We start from the raw sequence: 15,548 nt of genomic DNA, 5'->3' as shown, positions 1-15,548 counted from the left end.
GCGTGCCAGGGTGTATTGGCAGGAAGCTACAGTTAAGTGCTAGAGGGAGACCAAACCCAGGTTTTCTCATAAAGGAGGCAGATGTCTTATTTGCTAGACCAAATGCCTACCCCAAAATGGTGATATTTTAACTCAAACATTCTTTTTTCACTTGTTAGCTGAAAAAGTTTCACAAGAAAAATTTCAGAGCCTGTGTTGTGGTGCAGTGGATTAAGCTGCTTGGGATTCTAACATCCCATATCAGAGAGCCAGTTTGAGTACTGGACACTCTGCTTCAGATTCAGTTTCCTGCTAATGTGCCTGGGATAACAACAGAAAATGGCCCAAGCACCTGGACCCTTGCTACTCATGTGGGAGACCTGGATGGATTTCCTGGCTTCTGGCTTCAGCCTGGTCCAGCCCTAGCAGTTGCAGCCATTTGGGGAGTGAACCATCACATGGAAAATTTCAATCTCTCTCTCTCTTTTTTTTTTTTAAGAAAAAAGAAAAAAAAAGAGAGAGAGAGAGAGTGTAGGGGCCGGTGCCGTGGCACAGTGAGTTAATACCCTGGCCTGAAGCACCAGCATCCTATATGGGCGCTGGTTCTAGTCCCAGCTGCTCCTCTTCCAATCCAGCTCTCTGCTATGGCCTGGGAAAGCAGTAGAAGGTGCCCTTGTGGGCCCCTGCTCCCACATAGGAGACCTAGAAGAAGCTCCTGGCTCCTGGCTTAAGATCGGCGCAGCTCCAGACATTGGGGCCAATTGGAGAGTGAACCATAAGATGGAAGACCTCTCTCTCTATCTGCCTCTCCTCTCTCTGTGTAACTCTGGCTTTAAATAAATAAATAAATCTTTAAAAAAATAAATAAAAATAAATAAAAAAGAGAACATTTTCCTAATCTACCATTTCACTGTACCAAGGATACAATTGGAATGTGAAAAGCAGAATGAAAGAATAAATGTTTGCTTTGTCCCCTTTATTTTCCAGTTTTCAAAATAGTGAGCTAGGGGGCTGGCGTTGTGGCGCAGTGGGTTAAAGCCCCAGCCTGCAGTGCCAGCATACCATATGGGCGCCAGTTTGTGTCCCAGTTGCCCTTCTTCTGATCCAGCTCTCTGCTATTGGCCTGGGAAACCAGTGGAAGATGGTCCAAGTGCTGGGCCCCTGCACCCATGTGTGAGACCTGGAAGAAGCTCCTGGCTTCGGCTCAGCTCTGGCTGTTGCAGTTATTTGGGGAGTGAACCAGTGGAAGGAAAGACCTCTCTCTCTGTCCTACCTCTCTCTGTAACTCTTTCAAATAAACAAAATAAATCTTAAAAAAAAAAACAACAACACAAAACAATGAGTTAGTAGATTACTTTTTTTTTTTGGACAGGCAGAGTTAGACAGTGAGAGAAAGAGACAGAGAGAAAGGTCTTCCTTCCATTGGTTCACCCCCAAATGGCTGCTACGGCTGGCGCACTGCGCCGATCCAAAGCCAGGAGCCAGGTGCTTCTTCCTGTTCTCCCTGCGGGTGCAGGGCCCAAGCACTTGGGCCATCCTCCACTGCACTCCCTGGCCACAGCAGAGAGCTGGACTGGAAGAGGGGCAACCAGGACAGCATCTGGGAATAGAACCCGGGGTGCCGGTGCCACAGGCGGAGGATTAGCCTAATGAGCCGTGGCGCCGGCCAGTAGATTACTTTTTAAAATTCAAAGACAGATTTATCATACAAAAAAGAATGTTAAAGGTATAAGCATCAGGCTTTTTTTTGCTGCCATTGGTTTTGCTTTTTACATTTTAATAAAGACTAGGAATGCCTGCATTGTCATTTGTGTGCAGAGCTAAAGAGCACTCTGCCCATATGGGAGCACAGAGGAAGGTTCTGGAAAAGTTCTGGGAAGACCATGAACACAGATGACGGGTACAGCCTGGGGGGAGCTAGACGGGTTCATGGGCAAATGGGTAAATGAAAGAGAGTAGGAAAATGAAGATATTACAAGAAAGAGGCATGGTTGAGACTCCTACTTGGCCTGTCAATAATATTTGCTTGACCATTACAGTGTAAACCATAACTTTAAATATAACATGAAATGTTCAAGTGCTTATGCAGGGAACATGGGAGAAAGGAAAATGGGTGCTATGGTAAAAGCAAAGCCTTCATTTATTATGTTGAGAAATAGATTATATCAAAAATCTATCAGCCAACACACTTAATATCAATGCATATTATTTAGAAAGTGGTGATGGGGCCGGCACTGTGGCATAGCAAGTAAAGCTGCCGCCTACAGTGCCAGCATCCCATATGGGTACCAGTTCGAGTTCCAGCTGCTACACTTATTTTTTTTTTTAAGATTTATTTATTTTATTTGAAAGTCAGATTTACAGAGAGAGGAGAGGCAGAGAGAGAGAGGTCCTTCATCTGCTGGTTCACTCCCCAATTGGCCACAATGGTCGGTGCTGCACCAATCCAAAGCCAGGAGCCAGGAGTTTTTTCCGGATCTCCTGCTATCCCAGGCCATCATAGACAGATGGATTGGAAGTGGAGGAGCCAGGACTTGAACTGGCACCCATATAGGATGCCAGCACTGCAGGCAGCGGCTTTACCCGCTACACCACAGCATCAGCCCCTGCTCCACTTCTGATCCAGCTCTCTGCTATGGCCTGGGAAAGCAGCAGAGGCTGGCCTGAGTCCTTGGGCCCCTGCACCCTCATGGGAGACCCAGAAGAAGCTCCTGGCTCCTGACTGGATTGGCACAGCTCCAACTGTTGCAGCCATCTGGGGAGTGAACCAGAGGATCAAAGGCCTTTCTCTCTCTCTCGGCTTCTCCTTATGTCTCTGAGTACCTCTGAGTTTCAAAATAAATAAATCTTAAAAAACAAATAAATATTTAGGCCAGCACCGCGGCTCAATAGGCTAATCCTTCGCCTTGCGGCGCCGGCACACCGGGTTCTAGTCCCGGTCGGGGCACCGATCCTGTCCCGGTTGCCCCTCTTCCAGGCCAGCTCTCTGCTGTGGCCAGGGAGTGCAGTGGAGGATGGCCCAAGTGCTTGGGCCCTGCACCCCATGGGAGACCAGGAGAAGCACCGGGCTCCTGCCATCGGATCAGCGCGGTGCACCGGCCGCAGTGTGCCAACCGCGGCGGCCATTGGAGGGTGAACCAACAGCAAAAAGGAAGACCTTTCTCTCTATCTCTTTCTCTCACTGTCCACTCTGCCTGTCAAAAACAAAACAAAACAAATAAATATTTAATAAAATAAAAAAAGAAAGGTAATAAATGTTAGAAGGAACAGCTAAGAGTTGAGGTAATTGCCTCCCTGTATACGAGATGTATACAGTGATCCAGCAAGATACTGCCTTTTTGATTTTATATGAAAAAACAACAGAGACAGACAGATCTTCCATCTGCTAGTTCACTCCCCCCAAAACCCACAACAACTGGGGCTTGGTCAGGTTGAAGGCAGGAGCCAGGACCTCCCACATGGGTGGCAGGGACTCAAGTATGTGAGCCATCATCTGCTGCCTCCCAGGATCACATCAGTAGGAAGCTGGCTTGGAAGCAGCCTAGCTGGGACTCGAACCAAGCACTCCAATAGGGGAGGCAAGCATTCCAAGCAGGACCTTAGCCCACTGCACCACAACACCCACCTCTGACTTGCTTTGTTAGAAATCTTGAAGCAATGTCCCTTTTAATACAACTATATACATGTACTACAAGTACAAAAATAGAAATTAGGCAATAGCAAAGGTGGGGCCGGCAGCAAGATGGCCCGCTGGAGATATCACGATGTGTGGCAAAGGGGCTTCCCCAGTTGGCTTCAGGTATAAGAACATGAAACAGAGCATGTGATGGCCGATCCATACGCAAGCCTTCCCGGGGAGCATTTGCCAGGGACAAGGGTTTGCATTTTGAAGAAAACTGCAGATTCAGCACAATTACAAGAAGTTGGCAATGGAAGGAAAAGAAGGCTCAAACATCACAAGAATCCCAATTCATGGATCAATACCCAGATCATTTGAAACATCTCTATTTAGCTGAAGAAGAAAGGCTCGGGAAGTAATTAAGTTCACCAGCCTTTGCCTGAAGATTAGTGCAGCACTGACCAGATTTCGTCTGAAAATCAGTGTCTTGTTCACCAGCCTAAGCCTAAAGAACAGTGTAGCAAAACAGCAGACACCATTATCACATCACTCCAAAGAAAACAAATCAATGCACAAGAAGAATATGAACAGGCAGAAACTAAGTGTGCTATTAAGAAACAAAAATCTGAGAGGAGAAGCAGCTCAAAAACTCTACAAAAAGAAGAAAGTAGAAGTCTTCAAAATATTGAGCAAAAAGTCTAAAAAAGGGGCCGGCGCTGTGGCTCACTTGCTTAATCCTCCGCCTGCGGCGCTGGCATCCCATGTGGGTGCAGGGTTCTAGTCTGGGTTGCTCCTCTTCTGGTCCAGCTCTCTGCTGTGGCCCAGGAAGGCAGTGGAGGATGGACCAAGTGCTTGGGTGCCTGCACCTGCATCAGAGACCAGGAGGAAGCACCTGGCTCTTGGCTTCGGATCGGTGCAGCGCGCTGGCCGTAGCGGCCATTTGGGGGTTGAACCAACGGAAGGAAGACCTTTCTCTCTCTCTCTCACTGTCTAACTCTATCTGTCAAATAAATTAAAAAAAAAAAAGTCTAAAAAGGGTCAATCAAACTTGATTTTACAAATGGAGTATCACCTTCAAAAATACAAGAAAAATTAAATCAGATATTTTGCCCTTACGGGTTAAAGTAGTTGCTGTATATCGAATTTTTTTGTATAAGTAACAAGTGCCTCTTGACAATAAACTAAATTTTCAACATAAACCATATACCAAACTATACTATGTATGACATATATGCTGTATGTGTTCTATTTATGCTCAAACATAGAAATTAACCTAAAATGCAGGGAGTATTGTCCATGAAATGTGAAAATTACAGAAAAAAAAAAAGAACTGCAAAGGAAAGATTATGGCAGGGCCAGTATAAAAATAACACACAGAATATTTCAGCTTGTCCTTTCCCTGTAGATCTAATGACGATTTCTTCTACCCTATGGAATTACAATGGATTTCTCCTGCCTTAAAAAAGGCAGAATCAATACACATTTTCTGTACTAGTGCATTCTCATCACAAGCACCAGCTTCCACTTTAGTCCTTCCCAGATCATTCAAAGTCACTTGGTTTTATAATCTCATTCTCAACTCCAAGAACGGTTTCAGGTCAAATCACCTTCTAGAAATGGCCTGTTGATTGCACTGAGCTCTCTGGACTTCCCCAATTCACTGTGGAACGGGGTAGTTAAGAACACAGAGCTCTGGAATCCAACAGACCCAGTTCCATCCCAGCTGGGACACGTGGGGGTCGGATGACCTTGGGCAAGCTGCTCTCTCAGCCTCAATTTCTTCATCTACATGTGGACAGCAAGAGTACCTATCTCACAGGTGCAAGGATTAAAAGAGATAATATTTATAAATAAGCAAGTCTCCCAAACCAATAAATGTCATTATTAGAGAGCAGGCAGGCTTGCTGTCAGAGGCATCTCTGCTGATTCCTATCTAAAGAAATTAAATGCAGTTGTGCCTGAGCAAGTGAACTGCAGAAGTGCATTTACAGAACACCTGTGAGGGACTAGCTCAAGGTGAGCATTGGAGGTATAAGATGAAAACCACACATCCCCACCTTCAGGGACCTAAGACTCGAGCGGGAAGCAGCCATGCACAGTGGAGGTGAAAACACAAGAGTAGCGTAGGGACACGGCAGCAGGACTGAGTGCGTGAAGGTGCCACAATTCCTCAGTGGTGACAGTTATTCAGCACGGTTCATGTAGGAGGTTATAGACTCTTCCCCAGTGCCACGGAGAGAAACTTCTTCGTAAAGGAGATGCCAACAATGGGATAAAGACATGAAATTTATTACAGCAGTGGCCAGAATGGTAAGCACAGGGATGAACTGTGCAGTAAGATCTGCTGAGCTCAGCATAGATTGCATCAAGTATCTCCTGGGCCCATTCCAAACTTCAGTGGTCACACGGATGATGACAGCATGGGGCTGACCCTTTGGGACACAAGCACCAGGAATGCAACCAAGCACGAGGGTCTGATAGGTTCCAAAGGAGCAAAGTTGTTGTGTAATGAAGAATTAGCACTACTCAAAGAAAGGTCTGGCCTTTGCCCTTGGCTACTGAGAGATATCTCTAGCCCCTGGAATATCCTGCCTGAAGCGAGTGCTTGTGTTTGTCCAGGGGCTAGCATGTGACTTATGATGAGGGCCTTGGGTCACACTGTATCAGTACTGACCTCTGGAAGGGGCTAGAGACTAAAAAAAATCAGCCACGTAGGTGTATGTGCTCAAACCCTGTAAAAATTCTGGGCACCATAGGCTTAGGTAAGCATTCCTTATTGGGAATACTGTGTGTATCTTACCACACATTGTGGTCAGGACCCATGATTCTGCAGGGAAAGGATGACCATGAGATCACATTTGGACACCTCTGGAATTCTGCCCTCATATCTCTTCCCTTGACTGATTTTTAATTTGTATTCTTTGCTATAAAACTATAACCAGGGGCTGGCGCTGTGGCATAGCAGGTAAATCCACTGCCTGTGATGCTGGCATCCCATATGGGTACTGGTTTGAGTTCCAGCTGTTCCATTTTCAATCCATCTCCTTGCTAATATGCCTGGGAAAGCACCAAAAGATGGCCAAATCCTAGGGGTCCTGCCACCCATGTAGGCGATCCAGATGAAGCTCGTGGCTCCTGGCTTTGGACTGGCCCAGTTCTGATCATTACAGCCCTCTGGGGAGTGAACCAGCAGAGGGAAGATCTCTCTCTCTCTCTCTCTCTCTCTCTCTCTCTCTCTCTGTGTGTGTGTGTGTGTCTCTTTCTGTAAACACTGCCTTTCAAATAAATAAATAAATCTTTTTTAAAAAATGAAACTATAGCCATAAGAACGGAGCTTTCCTGAGCTCTTTGAGTTGTCCTGAAGTTTTCCACAACCAGGTGGCTGTGGGTACCTCTGAATTTGTAGCCAGTCTGTCTGGGTGAGGGTGAGTCTGGGAACCCACGAACTTGCAACTGGTGCCTGAAGTCCACAGGAACTGTCCAATCCAGCAGAACCCCGAGCCAAACTCAGTGCAGTGGCTGAGCACTGCATGCTGCCAGGGCAGAAAGGACCAAGTGGGGGCTGCAAGTCCTCACCAGTGAGGTTCAGACCCTGCCTCGCTCTCCAGGCTCTGCCGTGGCCCTCTGCCTGCACCCATAACCACGGAGACCCTCCCCAGCTCCAGCACCCTGTTCCACCAGTCCCAAGCCTCAGAAGCTGGCGCTGACTGCAGGATCTTAAAGATCACTGACCCCTAGGCTGGCGCCGTGGCTTAACAGGCTAATCCTCTGCCTTGCGGCACCGGCACACCGGGTTCTAGTCCCGGTTGGGGCGCCAGACTCTATCCCAGTTGCCCCTCTTCCAGGCCAGCTCTCTGCTATGGCCTGGGAGTGCAGTGGAGGATGGCTCAAGTCCTTGGGCCCTGCACCCGCATGGGAGACCAGGAGGAAGCACCTGGCTCCTGGCTTCGGATCAGCGCGATGCACCGGCCACAGCGGCCATTAGAGGGTGAACCAATGGCAAAAAGGAAGACCTTTCTCTCTGTCTCTCTCTCTCACTATCCACTCTGCCTGTCAAAAAAAAAAAGCTAAAGATCACTGACCCCATGCTCTAGGGCTCATAATTATCACACCAATGGCCGGCACCGCTCACTAGGCTAATCCTCCGCCTTGCTGCGCTGGCACACCGAGTTCTAGTCCCGGTCGGGACACCGGTCCTATCCCAGTTGCCCCTCTTCCAGGCCAGCTCTCTGCTGTGGCCAGGGAGTGCAGTGGAGGATGGCCCAAGTGCTTGGGCCCTGCACCCCATGGGAGACCAGGAGAAGTACCTGGCTCCTGCCATCGGATCAGCGCGGTGCGCCGGCTGCAGCGCGCTACCGCGGCGGCCATTGGAGGGTGAACCAACGGCAAAAGGAAGACCTTTCTTTCTGTCTCTCTCTCACTGTCCACTCTGCCTGTCAAAAAAAAAAAAAAATTATCACACCAACCCGGAGCGGGGAGAAGTTGAGCACAGACAATCAGGGCAACACCCTCTGCAAGAGAGAGCTGGAGTCATGGTGAGGATCTTACTAGAAAGAAGACAATTCAAAACAGAGATTGCAAAGGGGTTTCTACTGAGGTGGGCGCTTGGCACAGTGGTTAAGATGCCATTTGGGGCCAGCGCCGCGGCTCAATAGGCTAATCCTCCGCCTTGTGGCGCCGGCACACCGGGTTCTAGTCCTGGCTGCCCCTCTTCCAGTCCAGCTCTCTGCTGTGGCCTGGAGTGCAGTGGAGGATGGCCCAAGTGCTTGGGCCCTGCACCTGCATGGGAGACCAGGAGGAAGCACCTGGCTCCTGGCTTCAGATCAGCGCGGTGAGCCGGCCATAGTGGCCATTTGGGGGGGGTGAACCAACGGTAAAAGGAAGACCTTTTTCTCTACCTTTCCCTCTCACTGTCCACTCTGCCTGCCAAAAAAAAAAAAAAAAAAAAGCCATTTGGGACACCCACATCCCATACCACAGGGCCCAGTTTAATGTGCTCCCTGGAAGACAGCAGGTGATGGCTCAAATGTTTGGGTCCCTGTCACCCACATGGGAGACTCAGATTGAGTTCCAAATTCCTGCCTTCCACCTGACCCAGCCCTGGCTATTGCAGTTATTTAAGGAGTGAACCAAAAGATAGAAGATCAATCAACCGATCTCTCTCTCTCTTTCTCCCTTCAAATAAAATGAAAATAAATAAAAAATATAGAGGAGTTTCTACAAAAGTGTGAGTACTAGATATAGACCAGTTACAGCTCTAAGCTCAAAGATATAAGGGAAGGAAATGGAAGGAAAGGGCTCTGTATAGGCAGCCACTTTGTGGCATAGGTAGCCCAAAGCAACCTCTTTCCTTCCCTCTTACCTGTAGGAATCTCCACTAACAGACCCAAGTGGTGCTAGGGAGGCTGTAGATGCAGCCATGCGGGTCAGCCTGTGGGGTGAAGAAGAACGAAAAGTCCTGGAAGGAGAAGTGGAAGGTACTGAGCACTTGGGTTCAGATCCTTGCTCTGTGGCCACAAGCTGTGTCATCTTTAAAATGTTGCTTAAACCCATTTCCTTCATCTGCAAAACAGAGTGCTTTGGTAAACAAGGACCACTCGGAGATAAGGCCGGTGAAGAGCTTGGTGTGGCCCTATGTCCCAGGAAGGGCTCTGTATCCAGCAGACAATAGTACTGAGCCACATTGCTGCTCTGCTGCCGGCTCAAAGCCCACTCTCCTAACTGTGCATCTGCCTTGCTTCTCAGACCCAGCTGCCCCAGTATTCCATTCTGATCATTGGATCCAGATGATTTTCACTGCGCCAGAGGCCCTGCCTTGTTGTTTGCTTAATCTTGGGGCCTCCTAGGAATGGTACCTTGCTGCATGCTTGCAGGTAACCATGGAAACTGGCTGCCTATATCAGATAACTAAAGACAAGTTGGCAACAGCCTGAATGATCTCGAGGAGAGAGGCTGAGAACAAAGATTTCCATGAGCCATGTTAAGCAAAAAACCATGCTCTAGATTTGGGATTGACCATTCTGATCCCTCAAGAGGGCTGCTACCCAGCTCCACATGCAGAATGCTCTCACCTATGCCACACCGCACACAGGACACAGTGCAAGGTGGAGGTGAAGGTCCCCAAGGCATTCTGCCTACTGACTTCCACTGAGCTCCGCACTCCTGTGAGTTCAGCAGTAGTCACTGTCCCTGAAAAGCTCTCCACAGCTACACGTCCCTTGAGGTCTTGGTTTGAGGAAGCAGGACTAGGCTGGCCAGAAGCAGAAAAGAACAGTTGTGCAATTTTAGAGAAAAAGGGTGCATTTGTTGGCGAAGTCAGCTATAACAACAATGCCACCACCAACAGAAATGGATTATCCTACAGCTCTGTAGGACAGAAGCCAAGATGGAGGTGTCACCATGGCTGCCTCCTTCCTAGGGCTGTGAGGAAGAACCCTGGCTGCCAGTAGTCTGCTGATCATCTTTGGTGGTGTAGAGTTCAGTTATGAGTAATTAATTCAAACCGTTATATTAAATACATTTGAAATTAAGACTTAATAATATGTAGTATGTTAAGATTAAATAATATAAAATATGGGGCAACATATTAAAATCTTGGTCTAAAGAGCTTTATTTTAAGCTAGAAAAGACAGGCCTAAGGGTATGGGAGTGAAACTATTCCTGGAATTTAGATTCTTCCGCCTTTCTGTATGACACCTAGCCCCTAAGTTGCTCAAATGCACCAATAAAATGCATACATTTAGATAATTGCCATATAAGGAATAAGGGACTCGCCTACGTGTGCAGTGACGTATGTCCTTGTTTACTGCAGTACATAAACACGCTGGGAGGGGGAGGCCAGGGCTTCTCGCCTCGGCACTGCACTACGTCATAGGAGCTGGTAAGAGCCCCAGCTGGCTGGTAATAAATCCTCTTGCTGTTGCATCCAGCCTGCCTTTTGTGAGTTGCTTTGGGGAGGGTCTCAAACCAGACACAACAGTGGTCCTCGGCATCATGGTGAACTCTGCCTGCATCTTCACACAACATTCCCCCTGTGAGAGCATCTTTGTGTCTGAACTTCCCTTTCCATATGCACACCAGTCACACACGATTCGGGCCTACCTGAATGACATCAGCTAAACTAATCACATCTGCAACAAACCTATATCCAAAGATCACATTCAGAGGTACTCAGGCTTAAGACTTCAACATAGGGGGCCAGCACTGTGGTGCTGCAGGTAAAGGTGCCGCCTGCAGTGCTGGCATCCCATATAGGCGCCGGTTTGAGACCCAGCTGCTCCACTTCCGATCCAGCTCTCTGTTATGGCCTGGGAGAGCAGTGGAGGATGGCCCAAAAGCTTGAACCCCTGCACTCACATGGGAGACCACAAAGAAACTCCTGGCTCCTGGCTTTGGATCAGTCCAGCTCCAGCCATTGCAGCCACCAGGGGAGTGAACCAGTGGATGGAAGACCTCTCTTTCTCTCTGCCTCTCTATAACTCTGCCTTTCAAATAAATAAATAATTCTTTAAAAAAAAAAAGACTTCAATATGGGGATTTTTGGAAGGCGCAATTCAATCCATAGCAGGGGGTATTTGTGGGGAAAGGCTGCCCTTGACACCTGTCCTGCTTCTTAAATATGGGTTCTTCTTGAATTTCTCACCATAGGGCCTCCTGCCCCTTAGGCAGCCCCTAATGTTCTGGGTGGTGTCTTTTGGCCCATAACATCTAATTTTGCTCCTCAACCTGCTCCCCTTCAGCAATCTGGTTCCAGCTGTAGTCCCCTCCCCGGGTGGACATCTCTACATCCATGTTGTGCCAGTACTTGCTGTCTCAGTGGTCTTCCGCTAACTTCTGTGTTCTCTGGGAGCTGACCTCATCTCCCAGGGTGCGGCTAATCTAGGTCCTGGTTTGTTTAGCTGTGCCCCAATTGCTGCAGGTAATGGAGCCAAACCCAGCTGCATTCCAAGAGAAGGCAGAGCAGACAGATTAAATGTGTTCAGAGATCAAGCCATGGCCTTCTGTTCTGCTTTCCTTGACACTGTCATTCAGTTTGTGATGGGGGACCCCTCCCCTTCCTGTGGCTGTGGGCTCTCCCTGTCTCTGAGGGGCTGGATTCTAAGTCTGCAAGGCCCATTGGATAGCCTTGTGAACATTGTGTCTATCAGTGTATCTCAGAGAATTGGTCGATTTTACTCTCTTCCAGCCAATCCCACTTCCATGGAAGTGGGGACAATAAGAAGGCATTTAGATACAGACAGGTGAGGTTCAAAACCAGGTAGAGGGGCCAGCGCTGTGACATAACAGACGAGGCCACCGCCTGCAATGCCAGTATCCCATATTTGCACCGGTTTGAGACCTGGCTGTACCACTTCCGATCCAGCTCTCTGATATGGCCTGGGAAAACAGTAGAAGATGGCCCAACTGGCACTGTGGCGCAGCGGGTTAAAAGCCCTGGCCTGAAACGCCGGCATTACATATGGACGCTGGTTCTAGTCTCAGCTGCTCCTCTTCCAAACCAGCTCTCTGCTATGGCCTGGGAAAGCAGTAGAAGATGGCCGAAGACCTTGGTCCCCCGCTCGTATGTGGGAGACCCAGAAGAAGCTCCTGGCTCCTGGCTTTGGATCAGTGCAGCTCCGGCCATTGCGGTCAATTGGGGAGTGAACCAGAGGGTGGAAGACCTCTCTCTCTGTCTCTATGTCTCTCTGTGTATAACTCTGACTTTCAAATAAATAAATAAATCTTAAAAAAAAAAAAAAGGTAGCAGAAAGCTGCAACATGGCACAGGTGTGTAGACCCACAGTGCAACCTGGGGATCCTAGGATGTTTCCCTCTGGCTCTGTCTCCTGCTGCCCATACAGATGGCCCAGGCCCACAAGGCTGCCGACGGCCCTAGGAGGCTCTGCAGGTGAGTCCTGCCCCAGAATCAAGCAGGAACAGGCTGGTGCTGGTTAGCAGCATGACCTTTGCTCACTAAGCCTCAATTTCTTTATCCTTAAAAGAAGACCTTTAACAAATCTTATCTATGGACTCTATGAGGAGATTATGTTAGTAATGAATATATGACCTTAATCCAGTGCCTGGAACAAAGTCTTTGACACACATTAGCTATGGTGACCCTGATGACTGCCTAGCCATACTTTACTACTTCCACAAGCTCCATAAAATGAGCTTCCAGCTAGTTGCTGGGTGTGACGGACTAACGTTGTTGCTCTTTTCTTCTTGAAACAAAGCACTCATACAAAATGCGACAGACTCAGGAGAATGATGGCTCTTCCTGGACATCCGTCTCCCCATTAGCATGCCTGGGTTGTGACCACTGATCCAGGACAGAAGCTATCAATCTGCGACCCACCCTAATGCTTTAAGCAGCTTTCCTAGCCTGAGCAGGTATTGTTCTTCCCTCCCCGGAGAAAGGAGGGATTCTGTGGGTCCCTGAGATTTCAACACTGGGCTAGGACGAGCACCAAGAATTATCCTACACACACCCACACTTACCAATGGGGTCAGGAGCATCTGATCATTTTGAAGAGATAATTTCCTCAGATGAGACAGGAATCACAGAAATCATCATTATGTACATCCCCTCCTGCCCCTTGGAAGCCCAAGTGTGATTTAATGTATTTTAGGAACTAAAGTTCAAGATGTGAATTTCCTGTGCAGAGAAAAGCAATCTGTCAGAAAGCACTTAGGCAAAGGCAGAGCAGACAGATTAAATGTGTTCGGAGATCAAGCCATGGCCTTCTGTTCCGCTTTCCTTGACACTGTCATTCAGACTCCAGTTTGTGACGGGGGACCCCCTCCCCTTCCTGTGGCTGTGGCCTTTCCCCGTCTCTGAGGGGCTGGATTCTAAGTCTGCAAGGCCCATTAGAGAGGTTTATCAGTATATTTCAAAGGGAATTGGTCAATTCTACCCTCTTCCAGCCAATCCCACCTTATGTCTTGCCCTGGGAACCCCTGCTGTTTTCATTACAGATCCCACCATCCTGGGTGGAACTGTGAAGCCAGTGATCCTGAGCCTTTCTTGAAGTCTCAGACACCTTTGAGGTTGGATGGGCGTCACCGGCTCCCTCCCCAGAAAAGACAGCACATGGATAGCCACCCAATATTTGTTCATAATTTTAGGAGGTCTCCCGGTTTCCCTAGCCAAACAATCTTAATTCTTCACTTTTATTCCACATTAATACCTGCCCCCGAACCTTCAGTGGCTCCCCATTATCAATCAAATATGACCATGTTCCTTAGCCTGGCACAGAGCTCACCATGATCAGACTCTTTCCAAGATAATGGTTAGCAGGTTCAAAGCCCAGTCCTTGGCACCTGGTGAATACTATAGAAGTGTTGACTGTTATTATTACCTTCCTTCCTTTCAATCCAACTCATTTCTCACTTTTCCCTTGACCTTTGCATGCCTGTGTTTTGCTCCCTTGGTGACTTCTTATTCATCCTTGCCAATCACGCACTGTCAGTGTCCCTAAATCCCCTGACCTCCTCGGATCAGTTTCCAGAAGTCGAGCCCTACTAGGGTTTGTTTGGGTGTGGATTGAGTGTGTCTCCCAAGAGTTCGTATGTTGAAATGTAATCCTCGGGGCCGGAGCTATGGCGCAGTGGGTTAACGCCCTGGCCTGAAGCGCCAGCATCCCATATGGACGCCAGTTCTAGTCCCGACTGCTCCACTTCCACTCCAGCTCTCTGCTCTGGTCTAGGAGGGCAGTGGAGGATGGCCCAGGTGCCTGGGCCACTACACCCACATGGGAGACAAGGAGGAAGCGTCTGGCTCCTGGCTTCAGATCAGTGCAGCGCCGGCCGTGGCAGCCATTTGGGAAGTGAACCAACGGAAGGAGACCTTTCTCTCTGTCTCTCCCTCTCACTGTCTGTAACTCTACCTGTCAAATAAAAATAAAAATAAAAGAAAATGGATATAGAAGATATTAATTATTAGATACTAAATATTATTAAATGTTAAGCGCTGGAAAATGGAAGGTCATTAGCCTGTAGCCTGGAAAAGGGCCCTCACCGGAAGCTAACCTTGTGGCACCCTGACCTCAGACCCCTGGGCTCGGAATTGTGGGAAACAAAGGTCTGGTGTTTATATGCTGCTTTGTGTTGAAACCCGAGCTGACCAACATGGGTCTGTAACATTGGCTTCAATACTCAGGCCACTTGGTAGAGGGCACTTGGTACCAAGTCACGGAGCTGGTATGCATACCCAGTCCTATTTTCAGGGTGCCACTCTAGTCGCTCTGTGGACAGACTGTGCCAGTGAGGAGCAGGCTCAAAGTGTTTCGAAAGGAGCTAAGATGCCAGGATGCATCCAACCCTCACCCCTGGGCCCTCAACAACAGTTTTAGGCACCTCAGCCCTATTGCTCAGCCTCCCTCAAGAGCAGAGCACCCTGCAGGCTCAAGGCCTGGGGCAGGGACAGTGGTGGCCATCAAGGCTGAGTTCTCAGTGTTCGGTAGTGTTTGCCTTCGCCTCTGGCTGGAAAAATCGAAGCTGCAGGCAGAGTAGATTACGACATGAGGCTGTACGCCAGAAGGACTCCTACTGAGCCCTGATGGTGCAAAGCAGCCCAGTGTCACAGGACGTTCTAGGTTCTGTTTCTACTGTGCTCTTTTCACTGAGCACCAGCCACTGTGCTAAAAGTGATAAACATGTGACTTCATTTCATCTTTAAAACTGTCCTGTGACACCAGCATTGGATTAGCCAATAAAAACCTGAGGTTTAGAGGGATTAAGGAATTGCTGCCCCATCAGGACTCACCGCTAATAAAACAAACAGACAAATCTAGTAAGTAGAAACCAGGCCTATCAGGAATTTTGGAGTTTTGGTTACTGCTTTACACCATTCCCCATGAACTTATAACCCACCATGTGACCCACTTTGAAAAGATTCAGCTACCTACCGGCCGGCGCCGCGGCTCACTAGGCTAATCCTCCGCCTTGCGGCACCGGCACACCGGGTCGGGGC

At 48.5% G+C, this 15,548-nt stretch overlaps 1 pseudogene; it reads left to right on the top strand.

Annotated features, from left to right (window-relative positions):
• The first annotated feature begins 1,872 nt into the window (after positions 1-1,872).
• LOC133746836 (thyroid transcription factor 1-associated protein 26-like) lies at positions 1,873-13,605 on the top strand (annotated as a pseudogene).
• Positions 13,606-15,548: the final 1,943 nt, after the last annotated feature.

Source organism: Lepus europaeus, chromosome 18 (assembly GCF_033115175.1).
Source record: "Lepus europaeus isolate LE1 chromosome 18, mLepTim1.pri, whole genome shotgun sequence".
Taxonomy (NCBI): domain Eukaryota; kingdom Metazoa; phylum Chordata; class Mammalia; order Lagomorpha; family Leporidae; genus Lepus; species Lepus europaeus.
The sequence above is the reverse complement of the archived record's forward strand: the minus strand, read 5'-3'. Positions and strand labels throughout refer to the sequence as shown.